At 47.5% G+C, this 19,200-nt stretch overlaps 1 protein-coding gene and 1 pseudogene across 2 annotated transcripts in view; one reads left to right on the top strand and one right to left on the bottom strand.

The window, feature by feature from the left end:
* The window catches only part of KCNH1 (potassium voltage-gated channel subfamily H member 1), a 393,338-nt gene that overhangs the window by 31,378 nt on the left and 342,760 nt on the right, over positions 1–19,200 (bottom strand). The gene's annotated exons all lie outside the window — the stretch shown is intronic.
* LOC120230500 lies at positions 1,393–1,940 on the top strand (annotated as a pseudogene).

Genomic DNA, 19,200 nt, shown 5'->3' with positions numbered 1-19,200 from the left:
CTAATTCACGTATTTTTTCTGCCTTTTCAATCCGTGCAGTAGCCAACGCCTCCATTTTATTTTGTGTTGCATTTTTTAGTTCATCAGTATTTGCAACAATAATGGCTCGGATGTCATCCAAGCCCTTTTGAAGCCCAATGAGTAATTTTATGAGTATTATTCTAAATTCTTGTTCAGTTATGTTGCTTAGATCGGTTTTGAGCAGTTCTCTAGCTGTTATTTCTCCCTCGAATTTCTTTAGAGGAGAGTTCTTCTGTTTTGTCATTTTGGCTAGCTTTCTTTCTTGTTAGTTTTAAAAGCTTGTGATGTGTTCTGCCCGTGTGAGTGCTGCTATATTAATATTAAAGGAGGCTCATACACTGTCCAGGGCCTGGCCGTTCAGGAAGTCTTCTTTGAAGGGTGTCCCTTGGTCTCTCTTGTGACTTTGGTTTTATTTCTCTACTCGTAGTGATGTTTTGAACTCTCCACGATGTGCACTTTAGGTTTGTTCCTTGAAGTAGCCTGTGCCACAGGCGCAGAGGAGGCGGGCCGTCTCCCGTGCCTCACGCCCTCACTCCGTGCGTTCTTAATGATGCCACCCAACTTGCAATCCCACAAGCCAAGGCACTTCAGGGCAGGGAACTGGTTCCTCCTGATGCCGACCGCGTCCCTGGGGTACCACCTAACCTGGAGGGAACTTCTACTGTCCAGTGCCAGACCGAGGCCACCAGTCCAAGGAAAGCCCCACAGTTAGAGGTGGGATATCTCTCCGAAAGCCCTGCGTCTCCGCGAGCGCAGACGGGCTTTATTTTATCTTCTGAAAGATTTATTTGATTTTATCTTCCAAAATTATTGGTTTAAATTTTCTGCTGCTCCACTTTTTTAAGATGCAAAAGTTCTTGCTTATATTTTGATTATTTCTTTTATAGCATCCTACTTTATTTCAAAAATATATACATTTTACATCCTACTTTTGATCCCTGAATTAGCTCTAGAGTCACCTGGCTGCATTAGGTAGAGATCTTAGACACCAGATCAAAACTTTAAGCCAACCTCACCCCACCTCTGGTTTTAGCAGCAGTATCCCTTTCTTTCCCCTCCTTAAGGCCAGAGTTTTCCTTGAGTTTTGGGGGGGGAGGGAGAGAGAAAAGTTTCCTTTCTCATCTTTGCATGTTCGCATCTGGGCTGTGGATTCCTTCACTTTCCTACAGCACTTACCATTCCTCCATCCATCTGCAAAAAAATCTGTTGAAACTACTTATCTGCTACTTTCTCTTCTCTAAATTTTTTTGTCCTTGTGGGTTTCTACCTTTAAAACACACACACACACACACACACACACACACACACACACACACACACAGTTTCTCCAGGTCCGACTATGCTCCTGGCAGGCCAGCTGTGCTGCTGGTGATGGTGGTCACCAAGAGGAACAAGGAGCCCATCCGGTGCACGTGGCGCATGTGTGGTGTCCGTGGGCACGAGGTGGTCTTGAGCTCCGGCCCAAGGCCCACTTCACGCAGCCCCCCTCTGCGTGACCAGCGCTGCCTAGACAGCAGCATCTCTGCCGCCAGCAGGCTCAGGGTTGTCCAACATGACGGCCCTGCTGGACCTGGACATGACCTGGATTGGGAACAGTGGGGCGGCATCCTGCCACGGTCACCAGACCCGCTGCTTGCCATCAGTGTGATCTGCATCAGCCCCCTGAACTGCACTAAGGGGCTCTTCAGAGCAGCAGGGCACCTGCTGAAACGCATGGCACCACTGATCACGTACCGGCCCAATGAAACCAATGGGCGGATCACTCTGCAGAGAAACGAAGATTTTGAACTACCCCTTAGATGCAGGAGCCTGGCACGGGAACTGTGGACGCAGTCCTCCTGGCGGAGCTGAGCCAAGCCAGTGCCCTGCTCCTGGAGAGGACGGTGGACATGCCAGCTAACAAGTGCCTGATATTCTAGAAGGAGTAACCCCTCCTTGTCCCGCGTGCTTGTGTCTCTGCCAGAACCCCTTCTGGAACAAACCCATATAGCCTGTCCCTGCTTGCCAGGGCTGGGCCATGAGGACCTGCCTTGCCCAGTCTGGGGGCTCTTGGCTGGTGGCCACAGGGCTGCTTAGCACCTGGGAATAAAATGTTTCCTGCTGCCAAAACAAAAACAAAAACAAAAGCAAAAACAAAACAAAGCCCCCCACAACTCTACTATCATTTCATTTGGGCTTTCAAGGAGAAATGAGAATTAGATACCAGTATCCAATCTCCCATATTTAACACAATTTATTACCTGAATGCTTAAAGAGACCACAGGAAGCCCTTCTTAACTAATCTGGAACCCAGACACTATAACACTATTAAATTTTTGGTTATACAGAAAAAAACATTCTGTAATGATAACACATGCAAGATTTAAGAAGACAAATGACAAAATGGGAAGATATTTGTATTTATATAATTACAAAATGTAGCCTCTAGAAATTGATCAGAAAAAAACACAACATTCTGATTTTTAGAATGGACAAGGATATGAAGAGAGGTCACAGAAAAGGAAAATCTAAATGACTATTAAGCATATGAAAAAAAGCCGCATGTCAGTCATCATAACAGAAGCACAAACTTAAATTACCATGAGATACCGTTTTTTCAACTATCAGATAGGCAAAAACCCAGAAGTTTGACAATCTGCTTCATTGATAAAGGTGTGGGAAACAAGCATTATCATACATGTCTGGCAAGTTTTTGTAATGGTTTTGAATATCAGTTTCCTTATCTGTAAAAGAGAGCTAATAACAGTGCCTATGTACTTTATAGGATTATTTTAGGATGAAAAGAAAGAATGCATGTAAAGAGCCTAACACACACCCACTGCACACTTAATAAACACTGCTTATTAACATTGAGATATATTTGATCACATCATTATGTTTTTCTTCACTGAAGCCTCTACGAAAGACAAGAATAAATGGTGCCCTACTCTTCCACAAGATCTCCAAAGACAGACCATGTCCGACATTTCTGTGCCGCTCTCAGATCCAGCACAGTGCAGGACATATAGTGTGTGCTCACTAAATGCCTGATTTTAAAATATAAAGGTTAATTCTTGGGCTACACTTGTAATCTTGGGTCTGTGCCCCTAGTTTCTTATTTTGCTGCGGAATGACCCAGTCCCCAAGCAGGAGGGCAGAGGCCAGTAGCTGAGATGGAACAACAGGAATCCAGGCACCAGGTCCATGTGCAGAGCTGGCGCTCTGGAGTTGAAGTGCAGAGGGCACGCCATCAGCAGACGGCCCCTCTGATGGGTGAAGCACATTACTCTGTGCTCACCAACACTGCCAATCACCGATGACCAGCTCAAGGAAGTGACGCCTAGTCAGGGAAAGGTGCCTGGACCAGCACAGACACCACAATGCAATCGCCCTGGATCAAGGATGGGGGAAGTTTCTGGTTCTACCTGAGGACATGTCTGCCTGCATCCTGCTGGAAAGTCCAAGGGAACGGAGGGGCCGAGGAGCAGCACAATGCCTGATGTCTGGATAGGAGGAATCTTGATGCCCTGGCCATTTCATGTTTAGGTTATGATCCCATTTCCAATCAAAGTCTCTAAGCCCCAAAGATTAGAGACCTCAGGCCCTTTCCGCCAGACTCACTCTCATTTCTACTCCTTTATTTCCCAGCAGCCCCATCTCCCCTGATAACAAAGGCAGAGGGACACAGAGAGTGATGTTAGAATCAGAGGGACCCCAAGGGATCACCTGGTCCAGTCTTCCGTCTTCAGGTCAGTGACCTTCTAAACTATTCCCAATGCAAGCAGCCATGATGCCTGGCATTATTAACAGTATGACAACTGACATTTGTTCCATTCATGGTTGACAGAAAGCTGGGACACATGCTATCTCCTTTGGGGTCACAGTGGCCCTGCAGCTTATGTGGGGCAAAGTGTTCTTATTTTGTACAGATGAAGACACAGGCTGGGAGATGCAAGGTCCCTGGCTCTTCCAACCCAAATGCTATTCCCTTTCTAGAAGGTCCATAGAGTCAATTCTGTAGTTAATCATCTGATGGCCAATTTTATATACACACCTACAGTTGTGTCTGCTTTTAGTTAAACCCAATTCCACTTGCTCCTTCCTTCACAGGCTTGGAGAACAGCTGGTCACTGTCCGTTCTTCCTGTACCTACTTTGCAAAGTCAAGGACAGCAAATGACTCATCCAGAAACCTTCTCCCTGCCAGGGTGCAAACACAAGCTCTCTTTCCCGTCTCTGGTCAGCAGGGGCCTGGGGGTTGCGAGTAGGTGGGCAGGGGCTCTGAGTGTTTCTAGGCCGGTGGGAGGGAAGTTGAGGGGGGGAGGGAAGTGGGGCAGCATGTGCTCTGAGCATGAGACGAGAACTCATCTATCTCACTGGTGCTGAGGATGTTGGAGAAAGCCACAGACTTCCTCATCTCTTGCCTCCTTGGCCTCCCTGCCAGGCCAGGGTGGAGGGACAAGCCGAGGGTGCCTGCTGAGAAGTCCCTGAATAGGCAAGGCCTGCTAGCCTCTCCAGAGGAAAGAACTGTCAGCTCAGGCCCCTGGTGGAAACACACTTCCTTCTAAGTCTTCAGATCTAAGCTCTCCCGCAGCTTGCACCTGAGGAGCCTATGAGGTGGACAGAGAAGACTTACAGGTCTCGTGAGCCTCTCTTCCCTGGGGGTTTAACCTTCACCTCAAGAAATGCATGGAGGTCTTGGGCCAGACAGAGAAAATAAACTTCCTGAGGTGTGTGAGTTTTGGCTAGCCAAGCAGCAGCGTCAGAGAGGCAGTGACACAGTCTCGGGGCTGAAGAGCCGAGTTCTAGTCCCTCTTAGGCTGGTGAGGTTCCTGGGGGGACCCCAGCTGGCCCAGATGCAGACCCCAGTTGGCTGTGATTTTTCTAACACCACCACCACCACCACCACCACCATCAACAACAACAAAAGGCTAAAGCCACCTGATATGACTGTTCAGAAGATATAATCAAAGGAAAGTACTCAGAAGACAGATCTCAGGGGCCTCATGGTCTCCCTTCCTTGGTCTCCTCCTTCTGGGGACCCCCTAACCTGTTGTTCTGAGCCAGGGTCCTCCTCCTGGCCCCCACCCACCCATTACAGTCAGCCATCCTGCCCTCCCTCCTTCCTCCCTCCCATGTCACACTGCATCCCTCACCAGTGTCTGGGCTCCCCAGTTCCAATCCCAGTCTGTGCCGACGCCATGCCCTCCCCAAACAGTACCCCCCAGCCGTAATCATGACCAGCAATAGCATGACTGCCAGGTGAGGTGCCACCCATGCTTTGAGCGTTGTATTTTATTTAATCCTCACAACAGTTGGGTACCATCACCAGCCCCATTTTACAGATAAGGACACTGAGACATGGAACGATAAGTGGTATGGCTGAGATTCAGATCCAGAAAGTTGAACCGCAGATCCTGTCCTTTTGCCAATTAATTCTGCTCCTCGGTCCCTATTTTCACTCATCCTGAAATCTCCCCTCTTCCACAAAGCAAACAGGAGACGGTGGGGGAATGGCCTCTTCTAGACTCACTGGGCCAGAGGGACTGACCTTAGTCCCCTAAGGATATGCTGTTATTACCCCTTCCCTGTCCACAACCTTTGCTGTGCTCAAGAGATGCAAACAACCTTCAGTATTTGCAGAGGCAAAATGCAGCATGGAGAGTACCATCTAGCACAAAATAAGCAAAGCATTTGAAAATCAAATAAAAATGACCTTTGCTTTAGCCACTATTTGGAATTACATGCACCATTACTCAGAATGTGGGTGACAGGCACTTAATGATTTAATTAGAACCACAAATAGGGCCAGAAAGGACCTCACGTACCATTTTTCTTAACTTCTTGGTGTTATAGATGAGGAAACTAAGGCCCACCGAGGGGTGGGAACGTCCTTTAGGCCTTACAGCCAGGAAATGGTGGCCTGACCTCGGGACCAGCAGCTCTTCTGCATCTCAGACCATACCTTTTAGCAAGTAGATGGAAGGTCATTTAAACACTTTCTAGCAATTCTTACCAAGCATACTGGCTAATGCTCACTGTGCCACCCAGGTGGATGCTGTTAGTTTCATTTTGCAGATGAGGAAACTGAGGCTCAAAAACACATCAGCGCTAAGTGGAAGAGTCTGAGCACTGAGGTGGTCTCTGACTAGCATTTCCCAGTTTCTCTCACCTCACGTTTGGTGGACATGTACTGCACCCCAGTTATGTCCACACCACAGACAAGGCACCACAGAGAAGGAGAGGCAGGAAGTCCCTTCTCTCTGGGAATCACGGTCCAGGACAGCAGCAGGTGTTGAGGTGGGGGGCAGGGGCTATGTGCTGGGACAGGTATAAGAAAGCGCTAAGGTCAGTTCTCCATATATTCTTTTTTTTAATGTTTATTTATTTTGAGACAGAGAGAGAGAGTGAGAGCGAGCATGATCAGGGGAGGGGCAGAGAGAGAGGAAGAGAGAGAATCCCAAGCAGGCTCCACACTCGGCATGGAACCTGACATGGGACTGAATCCCAAGGCCCTGGAATGTGATCTGGGCCAAAATCAAAGTCGGATGCTTAACCAACCAAACCACCCAGGTGCTCCTCTTTATTTTTTAATTTATTTGAGGGAGGAGGAGGGGCAGAAAGAGATGGAGCTAGAGAATCCTAAGCCATGGTCAGCCATCCCCTGTGCTGTTGGTACAGAGCCAGGCATCTCCGAAGCCATGACTTCATGACCCAAGTAGAAATCAAGAGTCAGTCCCTTAGCCAACTGAGCCACTCAGGCACCCCCATATACACTGTTTCCTGACCAATATCTGATAGGAGTCTGATTGGTATGGGCAAGGCAGCCATGCCCAGAAGCGGTGGGAGGGAACGCCAGGTAACCAGTGGCTGGGCAGGACCCCCAGCCCAGCTCTGAAGTGAGGTGTCTGTCCCCGTGCCCCCAGCACTGAGAAGTACAAGGCCTTTGTCCCTGCCGGGCACGCAGAGAGTCTGCCCATAATGAGGCAGGCAGGCATTTACCCTGGCTTGACCCAGACTCTGCTCCCAGAGACAGCTATTTACATCAAGAACTGTTCAAGGACAGGGACAGCACAAGCAATTACTGGCAGTAAAATGCAAGCCCGGTCTGCTCCACTCCCCCACTCTGTTTTTTATATGGTCAATAAAGTGGCTGCCCGATCCGCCTTCTTGGCAGCAGAGTTTAGGTGTGAGTGTTCAGCCGGGAAGCCAGCTGGCCGCACAGGGGGAGAACTGACTGTCTTCATCAGGTTGCAGGTTTAATGCCCAGGCTGGGGGTCAGCTGCTGGCTGCAGATGTGGCCTGTCTGCGGGGGCATATTCTAAAACGCCCCTCCAAGCTAACCAAGATGAAACTCCTACAGCCAAGCCATTCCCTCCCCTGCAGAGCCTATAAAAGAGGTATCAATGTGTCTGGTCCTAGGAACAGGACAAATAAAAAGGGCTTTCCCTGTGCTCTCTTGAAATGTCACATGAATCTATTCAGGCAGAAAGTTTTCACAGAACTAAAACAAGTCCTCCTTTCCTGGTCTGCCATCCACTGGGAGGTGCGCTCAAGCTAGGATCCACGTATATAATTCAGGTACATGACGAGACTGACAGAGAATGTGAGCACAGACACGGCAGCATGCAGCCCAGACACATGAACACGACACGGCCCGGAGCACCACATGTGTTTGCGACAGCCCTGTGCTGCCTTACTCTCTAGGCGGAGAAAAGCTCTGAATGCCTCATGCCCACCCTCCACCCCGACTCTAGAGCCATCCATGCTGCCTTCATCCTGGACTGCTCTCTCTTCCCCTATGCCCATTTCCACTGGTTCAAATCCCACCTCCTCCACAAAGGCCTAAAATGCCACCTCTTCCAGGAAGCCTTCCTTGAGCCTCCCAGCCAGATCCAAACACAGCATGATCTTCATTCTGCTCTATTAATAAACAATGCTTTCTGCCCTGAAATTACTCTTTTATGCAAATATCTGAACTCCCCCCCAAAATCTATCAGCAGCCCCTCCCAGGAAAGGATTCATGCCTGATTCATTTCTGCAACCCCCACAGGGCTAAGCTCAGTGCTTAGCATACAGCAGGAGCCTGGTGTCTCCTGAATGAATGAACGCAACATTCTCATACATTCACACGTGAAAGACACACAAGGCAGGTTTCCTCAGTTGCCCTCACTTGTTCCACTCCTTTTCCTACTCACCTGCACGGACGTTTTGTTTTTTTCCCCTCAGTGAATCATTTATATCAAATGTATGCAATGGGTGGTAACAGGCATCAGCAAAAAGAAAGGTTACTGTCTAAGAGTCAGGTACTCTCTTCTCAAGACCTGGAAAATCAGGCATCTGCTCCCTTGGAAGGACCCAAAGGTTCACTGTGGCCCTTTGGGGTAAGCCCCAAAGGGAATCTTGAGAGGAGACTGGAGTTGGAAAAGCCTGGGGGTGGGGGTGACTGGCTGGAGTCCCAGAGAAGGGACTCCCCAGACAACACGGCACTCGGGAGGCGGGCTCTGTGTGCACGGTGACGTGAGAAGGCGCTGGGCCGACTCTGTGCTCCGAACACTTGACACGGAGACCAGGTACCCTGGAGGTGATAGGGGCTGCAGAGCCATGCCCCTGCTGTGAGGCACAGTCCAGAGGCCTCTGCCCCGAGCGCCAAGCCCGGGGCAGACATCCCGTGGGAGGACCAAGAGGCTTCCTCCACTCGGAAACTACCCCTGGGAATCCTGAGCTTCCGAAATGGAAAATCATTTCTGCGGCCACATGTTTAATAACACAGTGACCATCCCTAGAGCTTCCATTTACACAGTTACATATCGTAAACAGCTTTCATAGTTACGGCCTCCCTGAACTGACCATCGAAATGCTGACCGCTCTCAGACTACGTTCAGCTCTTTCACGCCAGCAGTTACTGGACTGATCTTCAAAGGGGAAGGGTTACCTTCCGTTCGCCCAGGCACTCACCCCAGGGGAGGATCTGAACTGGGCTACATGAGTTTCTGTGAAAGTTTCCTGCAAAGTTAGAACCTCTGGTCCTATTGCAACACTCAGGTTCCCAATTCCAAAATGGAAAGTCTGTCTGGATATGTTAGTCTCCAAACGCCTCCCACCATCACGATTCTCAGTCACCCAGGAGGGAGGACGAGGGTGGAGGAGGAATTTGTATTTGAGGCCCATGGCCAGGGGCTGGAGTAGTGCCTGGCAGGGGTGTGTGGACTAAAGATACTCTGGTACTTCTCTTGCTTTTATACATAGGAAGGAAAGGTATAAATAACCCAAAATGATAAGGTCCATCTACTTTGTTAAGTCCTGGGAAGTTAGGGTTGTAGATTCGAGTTCTAGGAGCTCATTTGACTCAGATATCCCAAACCCCACCTCGTTGTGGTCGTGATCCTACACAGCCATCTTACAAGTGCACAGGCAGCTGGAGAAGAGAGTGGGAGACTGTTCTGGGTTGAATCGTGTCCTCAAAGATTCATCTGCTGAAGTCCTACCACTTCATACCTCAGGATGTGGCCTTGTTTGGAAGCAGGATGGCAGCAGATGTAATTAGTCAAGATGAGATCATGCTGGAGTGGAGTGGGCCCCTAATCCAATATGACAGGTGTCCTTATAAAAAGGGGACATTTGGACACAGAGACAGATATGCACACAGGAAGAATGCCATATGAGGATAAGGCAGAGATCAGGGTGATGCAGCAGAAGCCAAGGAACACCAAAGAATTCCGTGAACCATCAGAACCAGGAAAGAAGCCTGCAACATGTTCTCCCTCACAGCCCTCAGAAGGAACCAGCCCCGCTGACACCTTAATCTCGGACTTCTTGCCTCTGAGACTGTGAGACAATACATTTCTGTTCTTTAAGTCATCCAGGCTGTGGTACTTTATACTGTCAGGCTAAGCAAATTAACATAGAGACCTGAGACAGACTACTTGTGCGGGCTGTAATATCCATGAAGCTAAGTTAACTAAGGTCAGACTCATAATCCTATTAGTTTAAGAAACATATATACAGAAAGCTAGAGATGGATGGATGGATGCATGCATGCATAGGTAGACAGACAGGTAGTGATGGATGGATGGAGAGGTTGACAGATGGACAGATAGATGATGGATGGATGGGTAGGTAGGTAATAGACAATTAGTGATAGAAGAAGGGATAGAGAGATCAATAGATGGACAGATAGATGATGGATGAATGGATGGATGGATAGATGGATGGATGGATGATAGATACATAGGCATACAGATTGATGATGGATGGATGGATGGATGGATGGATGGATGGACAGACCGGTAGACAGATGATAGACAATGTATAAATAGATGGGTCTGACTACTGTGCAGACATGGTGCCTGGGTTCTCCCCAGCCTAGCAGCCCTCCCATACAGGGCAGGAGAGAGACTCACCCGTCTGGGTGGCTGAGCATTGGAAAGCATCACAGAAGGAGACAATAAAATATATGCTGCACAATCACCATGGCAATTAGACCTCCTGAACACCCTTATCCTTATCCCCATTTTACAAAATAGGAAGATGAAGCTAGAGAGGTTAAGTCACTTACCTAACACCACCAGGGTAGCAAGTGGCAGGGCTGGGATTCATACTCAGATCTGCCTACCCCCAAACATGGCTTCTTTTATCACACCTGCTGCTTTGCACAAACCCTTCCCTCAAGGATCCCATGTTCAACTAAAGGAGGTCAACAGACTCAACTAAAGAGCTAGACCAACTTATAGGGGGAAGTGTTATGTGTTTACTCCCTATAACCCAGGCCAGCCCATCCTCACCAGTCAGGGGTCATCATGAGACCCCTGCCCTCTGCTCCATGATTCCAAACTGATTCCCTTCAAAGTACTGGCTCTAACGACTGGCCTCATGCTGCCTCGTGCTGTATATCTAGCCTCTCCTGGATTCTGCTGTCCTGAGGAGGTTCTGGCTCAGTCTGCCTTTCTGGGCCCAGAATCCCCTTTTCTTCTGGCTGTTCTACTTCCTGGCCCATGGATCTTGCCCCTGGTCCACTCTTAGCCAAACTAGCCTTAAGCATTAGTTTTGGGGGCTGGCCACTCTCAGCCCCTCCACGGGGAAGGAAAGGAAGCCAGACACTATGGCTGATACAAATGCAACCGTACTTGGATGTCAGAAATCTTGCTGGGCAATCACACTGGAGCCCTGCTAAGATGTATGTAAATGTCTTAGAGTCTTGTGGAGCTTTGAGGGCAGGGGTTTTGCGGAGGCACCCTCTTCAGGGGCCCAGGCCTGGTGGTCCCCTTTCATGTCCCTAAATTGAACTCCCATTCCTGGGACTTGGCCTGATGGCACATTAGCTGTAGCCCTAGGCCTACAGAACCTGGCTCATATCTCACTTGGCTCTTTCTGTGCTGCTCTCAGAGATTCCCAACCATGCCAGATGCTATAGCCCCTGAGATGCCTGCGTGCTATTCCTCTGGCCGAGAGGAACCTCTGCCTCCTCCTGAGGACTTTCTTCCTCCTCTGTGCCCTGCCAGCCCCTACTCCTCCCTCAGGTCTCAGCTCAGATGGCATTTCCTCTAGACTCACCCCACACCTGAGCTGGCTGTCTCTCTGTTATATCTCTTTATCATCAGGTAGTACTCATCATGGCCCACCTCAAGCTCTGTGATGACCCACTTGTCTGAGGTCCTCACCAGCTTGGGTTCTGGACAGGCAGGACCTTTCCACAGTGTGGCATTTGTGACTTTCAGAGGCCAGGTAAGTTTCACCAGAGGAAGCCCCTGGGGCCCAGGCCTAGAAGGCATCCCCCAAATGTTGTCCATGAGGGCAGAAGGCAGCTTCTCAGGACCACCTGGGGCCCAACAGGACTCATAGCCCACAGTACTCACTCCTAACAGTGAGGCAGGAGTCTACCCTTTGAGCTCAAAGCTCAGCCCTGGAACACCATGAAGTCTAGCAAAGAGCACAGACCAGCATGAAGCAGGCACAAAAGTGTTCTATCATTCAAACCAGTGATCTTATGCCTCCAGCATCCATGAAAGAAACATGGTCATGCTGTGTCACCTATGAACAATATTTGCTTGTCCTGAAGACTACAACTCACAAATTGGGGCACCTGGGTGGCTTTGTCAGTTAAGCATCTGACTCTTGATTTCGGCTCAGGTCATGATCTCACAGTTCATGAGTTCGAGCCTCATGTCCAGTTCTGTGCTAACAGCACAGCCCAGAACCTGCTTGGGATTCTCTCTCTCTCTCTCTCTCTCTCTCTCTCTACCCCTCCCCTACTCATACTCTCTCTCAAAATAAATAAACTGAAAAAACTTTTTAAAAAAGACTATGACTCACAAAAATAGCACTTCTATGAGCTAAATGTAAAACCAAGGCCAGGGTCATTCAGCCCCATGTGAAATTTTCACATCAAATCAATACCTCTTCGGGAGCTTCTTCCTGACACTTGAAAGAAGTTTGACTGGCTAAGGGCTGAGAAAGTAGGAACAGAGAGCCCAGGCCTTCCTGGAACCTCACAGCAGGAGGAAGAAGGAGGAAGAGGAGGTGGAGGAAGGAGGGGGACAGGAGGGGAAAGGTCAGAAGAGGGAGGGGGAGGAGGGGGATGCAAAGAAGGGATAGGAGACGGAGAAGGAGAGAGGAGAGAGGGGTGGAGGAGGGAAAGAGAGAAAATGAATATATGTCTTGCTGTTATTTCTAGATCTGTTTGGCCTGGTCTACCCTTTGCAGTGTGGCAAGGGAAGCTTTGATCCTGGACCTATTTTGTTTTGATTTTTCCCTTGGCCAGCTTGGCTATCCATTCCTCCCAAACCAAGGCTTAAAGAAGCAGGAGGTGACACCAAAATGGCTGCAGTTCTGACAATAGCTTCATTATCTTTGCTTTCCTGAAGGATTTGTTCTTAATTAATGCCCATGACCCTCTCAGGGCCCTGGGATTCTAGCCTGTGAGCCTTACGCTGGGGGCCAAGAGCTTGAAGAGGCTGTGAACAGTTGTGTCCTCCCTCCCATCCCGCAGCAGAGCTGCTGGCCTTCCTTTCTGCCTGGCTCCCCTGATGCTTGTTCAGATAACTATTTGTGCATCCTTCTCACCCCACTTTCTCCATCAGGAGGGTGCCCTTCTGTGGGCAACATTCCTTTAGTTTGGGTTTGCTCCTGTGTTTGCCAATTTATTCACCTTTAAAGATGATTTCTCCACCTTGGTTCAAAAACCAACTGATTCAAACGTGCGTTTTTTTTTTTTTTTTTTAGATGCATACAACTAACAAGATAAATGATAACATTAGCAGAGATGAGGACAGAGGAAAATAAGGTAAATGAGATGTAGTTAAAAGCTGACCAGAAGGTTTTAATGTGTCAATCAGGTTCTGAGTCTTTTAGAGGCCAAATCAAAGATGGCAATATGATCAGACACAACTGGTAATGCCTAGTACTCCACAAAGAGATCATCAAGAGTCCAAATAATGCATTCAGCATGAAAGATGTAGTTCAGTTCTGGCTTGGAGGAGTGTGGTCAGCTATTTCCTTTCTTTCAAAAATATTGAATGAGCATTTTCTAACTGCCCCAGCCTATAGGCTCTGGGGGTAAGATATGTATCAAGCTGTGATCCCTCCCCCTGCTTTCCATAAAAAGAGATTTGTCTCTCTAACTGAGTTTGGTTTTGGGTGGCGAGTTTTTGCCAAGTAGTGTGGAGAGTTAGCAACATGGCTATGGAAAAGAATAGACCTTCTGTGTTAGCTTTTCTATTCTCTCAGCCTGCAATGCCCACTCCTTCATTCACTGCCCAGAGAAGTCCTCATTCTTCACTGTCTATCTCAAATGCCACCTCCTCTAGGAAGCCCTCCAATATATTCCCAGGCTGAATTCATTGTTCCCATAGCACACGACAAGTGATTTAATTTAGCACTTATTTCATTTTCCCTTCTGGCAAAGACTTTTTCTGCCTTTCCTCCTGGCCTATCTTATTCATGTCTGTATTTTCAAGGTATAGCCCAGTCCCAGGTAACATAGGCAATAATCAATAATATATCTGCCTGTGTTGTATTAAAGATCATCTATTTTCATGAAATGGGAAGTTTGAAGGTCAGATACACAGAAGTTCATTTCATTCAGGACCAAGGCAGCTCTGAGTGAAGCTAGCAGGAATTCAGCACTAGCAAATCAGGCCCGTGTCCCGAGAACCTCCACAGCCTAGAAGGACTCACATATTCTCCTGCCACTCAGGAGGGTGGCTTCTCAAGATTGTCCTAACCAAAAGGGTGTGAGTATCGATATTTTTCTCCAACCTACTGACCTATGTTGCATGCACTACTTCCACTGTGAGAAGCAAGTGACAAAGAGGCCTTGTCATGTTTAAGATGCGGGAGGGGGGCATGGAGGTCACACAAAGAGCTCTGGCTGTGGAGCTGCAAGTGGACTGTAATTCCAAGTCTCTATGTAATGGCTAATGGTGGCATGAGAGGCTGTGAGTGTGGCTAATGGCCGAGGGCATGCCACTTAACCTCTCTTAAGCTGTTTCTACAGCTGTCTATAAGGAGAGTAAAACCTACCTTGCTCAATATTTTTTTTAAGATTATTTTGAGAGAGAGAGAAAATGAGACAGAGAGAGAGACAGAGAGAGAGAGAGAGAGAGAGAGAATGTGTGTGTGTTTGTATACACGTGCAGGTGTGGGGGAGGGCCAGAGACAGAGAGAAAGAATCCCAAGAAGGCTCTGCACTGTCAGCACAGAGACTGACTTGGAGCTTGAACTCAGGAACCCATGAACCATGAGATCACAATCTGAGCCAAAATCAAGAGTCGGACACGTAAGCAACTAAGCCACCCATATTCCACTATATATTGCCCAATTTTATAAAACATGGATGTTATAAGGTAGATGAAAGGGTTTATAATAAAACAAAACCTGGCCTGGGATTATGCTTGTTAAATATTTTCTTCCTCTCTTTTTTTCCCTTTACTTAGTTTTTGGAGGCCTCTGCTGCTTACTGGCCATGTGACTTTATGCAAATTGCTCAACTCAAAACTCATCAGTGAAATGGGCCACTGAGGACTAAATGCAATTACACATGTACTGAACTTACCACATCCATACCAGGGATCAGAATATACATGTTTGTTACAGGGGTCCATATGTGCAGCATAATTCATGAATTAAGGTCTCAATTCATCCATTTATTCATTTATCCATTCAAACAGATGTCCCATGGCTTTTGTGTACAAGGCACTGTGCTATGTGCAGGAGATGCAGAGGATCATGACACCATCCCTGCCCTCCAAGGGGGTGCAGTCTCTATCCTTTTTGCCTTTTTTTTTTTTAAAGTTTATTTATTTATTTTGAGGGTGGGGGTGGAGAGGGGCAGAGAGAGAGAGAGGGAAAGAGAGAGAATACCAAGCAGGCTCCACACTGTCAGCACAGAGCCCAACAGGAAGCTCAATCTCACGAATCCTGAAATCATGACCTGAGCCAAAATCAAGAGTCAGACACTCAACCCCCAGGTGCCCCTCCTTTTTGTCTTTATCTTGTATGCATCCCACCTTCGTCTATATGCCCTTTGTCTTTCCCAGTGTCTCCTCTGGAGGAAACAACCCGGAAGATAAGTAACAAGCTTAGGTACCTGATTTATGCACTGCCTGTGTGAAGCTGATGTATAACCCCCCTTTGCCCCTGGCTGTTGCCCCTGGCTGTTGCCCCTGGCTGTTGCTCCAGGGGAGTCCTCCCTGGAACGTTCTGGGTCAGAGGGCTGGTTCCCAAAGAGACAATCCACGGCAATATCTGATCAGCACAGACTCTCTGTTTGAGGCCTGTGTTGGTCCTAAAGGGAGGGTATGGGGGCAGCCGGACCTCAGAGAAGGCTTCATTTAGATCAAGTCTACATGAAAGATCTGCTTCCATGGGGTGGCTGGAAGCAGCAAAGACAGGTGACGATTCAGGGAAGGTTCTGGAAATAGAAACCCCCAGCTCTTCTCCATCAGGGACAAGGACAAGCTTCCACCCACTCTGACAGGCCTGGGGACCATTTCTGGAAGAACCAGTATGCTACGTGCACCAGATGACTCATGCCCAGGCACTGAGTGTGCCTCTGGCCACTCCCTGTGTGAGGATGAGGACCAGGACTGGAGGGACAAGGATTCCAATTCTCTTTTGTTGAGCCTCAGCTGTCAACAGCCAGATTTACACAATACACAATATAAATCTTAATGGGATTAGTTTGGTTTGGTTCAACTGTGCATTACTAATCTTCTCATACCCACCCCCCACCTCCAGGATTTTGTGCCATTATCACTAGGGCATAATTTTTCCATCAAGAGCTAATTATTATAGACAACCATGAGTAGCTATGATTTTTCAGGGCTGAGAAAGTGGGGGTTGGATTCTAAGCCACTGTCAGCAAAAATTATTATAAAAATAAGCTCTTGTGTGACCCTATGTAGGACCTGAAGAAAAGAGACTCTCTGAGGCATGTAGCTGAACCAACACAGCTTTTAGGGAGCCTGGGACAAAAAGAGTTCTTGGTGGGATCTTTCTGGCCTCAGCACAGGCTCTGAGACCAGAGCAGCTGGGCAGAAGATCAGAAGTTTCGGGAGAAGCTCCAGGGGCCCTGCTGCCCTGGCCTCAGGACTCCAAAGGGAAGCAGATGCTGGGGCAATGGCCATGGTCCTTCAGAGAAGGCAACTAACATACTTATATGTCACATTTCCTAGCATCTCATTTTCTAAGCATGCCTCATCCCTGCTCAGAGACGTTCCTTTTGCAACACTCAGCTGGGTCTTGCTTTAAAAGGGTGTGTGTGACACAGAAATCCAGACTTTTCTGAAAACCCCCAACAATTGTATGCTGTTACTAAAGGATTTACTATACAGGATGCTGTCTGCAGGATTCTTCAAATGATGGGGTCTTCCTTACAGGCATTTGGAATGGAATGTGATTTATGAACTTGAACTTGCATGGAACTTTATCCTCCCCCAACATGTCTGAGGCCTCCCTTGCTCATCTTTGGTTGTTTACATGGTCCATTGGGCACAGGGACCAGGTTGTCTCCGGTTTCATGTCTGGCCTCTCCAACCCGAGAACTCCTTTTCTCTCTACTCCAGCTCTGGAGATCCCTAGAGCTCTGCCAAGAGTAGATGCTGGGCACACAGCTGATCGACAAACTAAAGGGATGGGTTAACATCTTCTGTCTGAGTTATACCTCCTATCTGACCACATACTGATTAATTTCTTTCTTTTTTTTTTTTTAATGTTTTACTTATTTCTAGGAGAGAGAGAGAGACAGCGTGAGCAGGGGAGGGTCAGAGAGAGAGTGTTTTTCATATTCTGAAACTGGCTCCAGGCTCTGAGCTGGCAGTCAGCACAGAGCCCGATGCGGGGCTCGAACCCACGAACCGCGAGATCATGACCTAAGCAAAAGTCGGAGGCTTAACCGACTAAGCCACCCAGGCGCCCCCATACTGATTAATTTCTAAAAACACTTTGCTTTACAAGTAGCCTCTCTTTGCTTCCCAGAGAGCCTCTGTGATCAGGTGAGATGTTGTGGGGGGAAAAATCAGCCCTAGTTTGCCAAACTTTAATTAAACAAGAATTTCCTGAAGGATTCTGAAGCGCCAGGCCCTGAGCTAGAGTTTGGAGTGATAGAGAAAGGATCCAGTTCCTGATGTGGGGACTGAATACACTGACTAGTACACCCAGTCGGACATGTAGAGGCTGTGAAAGGATCCATCAGTAGAGCCACCATGGATCAGGATACAAATGTAGTTTAGTCCCCAGACCACAATTCAGGGTAGCCTCTACTACTACTACCTTTAGGGATTCAGCTTTTAACCATTAGACAGTCATGCCCTAAGGCAGAGGCTGACTAGTGCTCCCTCTCTCTTTCCCTTGGCCCCTCTTCACTCTAGGGCAGACCCTCAGCCTGTAAAGAGGCTCAGGACCTGGTTCATGGAACCAAAAGTCTGGGAAGTCTTTCCTCTTCATTGGAGAACCCGGTTGCTAGGGCGGTAAAGTAGTATTGTGAAATACCCCACCCTTGGTATTTCCTGTTACCTCTTAACATTTCTTCCATCCTGGAAGCCAGACTCTCAGAAAATGGATTTATATCTCCCTATGGGGAACTCAGGAACAGCACAGTAACCCCCTTGACTAGTGCTGTCCAATAGAAATATGATGCAAGGCACAAATATGAGTCACATATGTGAACTTTCTGGTGCTACTTAAAACAAAAAGTAAAAAGAAATAGATGAAATTTAATTTTAGTGTTTTACCCAATATGTCCAAGGTTCATTTATATTTCACCATGTAATCAACCTAAAGAATTATTAAGGAAATGTGTTATATTTTTATACTAAAGTCTTCGAAATCTATTGTATATTTTATACTTACAACACACCTCAATCCTCATGAACTACATTTCAAGTGCTCAATAGGTGCATTTGGCTAGTGGCTTCCATATTAAATACTGTAGCTCTAGAGCCAATCCAGTGTGAAGAGGTGACTAAGAGGAATCCAGTCCTAAAGAGGTACGAGGTCAGAAATAGAAGTGACCCAGGAGTCTTCAGGGATCAATGACTTGGATATCCCAATGGAAATAAAATCACTCTCAGGGTTTACAATGTGGTAAATGATGATTCCCAGGATGTGCCTCCAACCAAGACCAACTAAATGCCTTTGCACCATGTAAGCTTGTCCACAGCTGCACTGTCCAATACTATTAGACATTAGCCACATATGACTCTTTAAATTTTAATTAATTTAAAATAAAATTTAAAAATCATTAGCTCAATTGTATTAGCCACATTTCAAATGCTCAATGGTCACATGTGTCTCAGAGCTCCTGTATGGGGTTGTGCAAATATATTTCCATTATCACAGGAATCTGGGTCAACCTGAGAAATGAGGGGAGTCACCCCAAATTTCCAGAAGGTTCCATTACTTGTAGGCATGAGGGCTTGTAAAAGAACCTAAGCTGATTTATAGAAAGATAAGGTAATTTTTCTTGCATGACTGAATTTGTGGAATGAGATAAATTTCTTTTAACTTTTAATAGGCATTCTTTTTAACCCTTAGAGCATGTTATTCTGTTTGTAAACTTGGAGAACAATCCATACCACCTCACGATGTGGTGTGAGGATTAAGAGACAAAAGATCAGACATTCAACCCAAGGTCTGGCACAACTGGGCTCCCTTCCCTCCTTCTTCTAAGGGTGTGTGTGTACCTCCATTCCTCTCAAATGGG

Source organism: Hyaena hyaena, unplaced genomic scaffold (assembly GCF_003009895.1).
Source record: "Hyaena hyaena isolate Hyena2069 unplaced genomic scaffold, ASM300989v1 scaffold_43, whole genome shotgun sequence".
Taxonomy (NCBI): Eukaryota; Metazoa; Chordata; class Mammalia; order Carnivora; family Hyaenidae; genus Hyaena; species Hyaena hyaena.
This window is presented reverse-complemented; position numbering and strand designations above follow the sequence as displayed.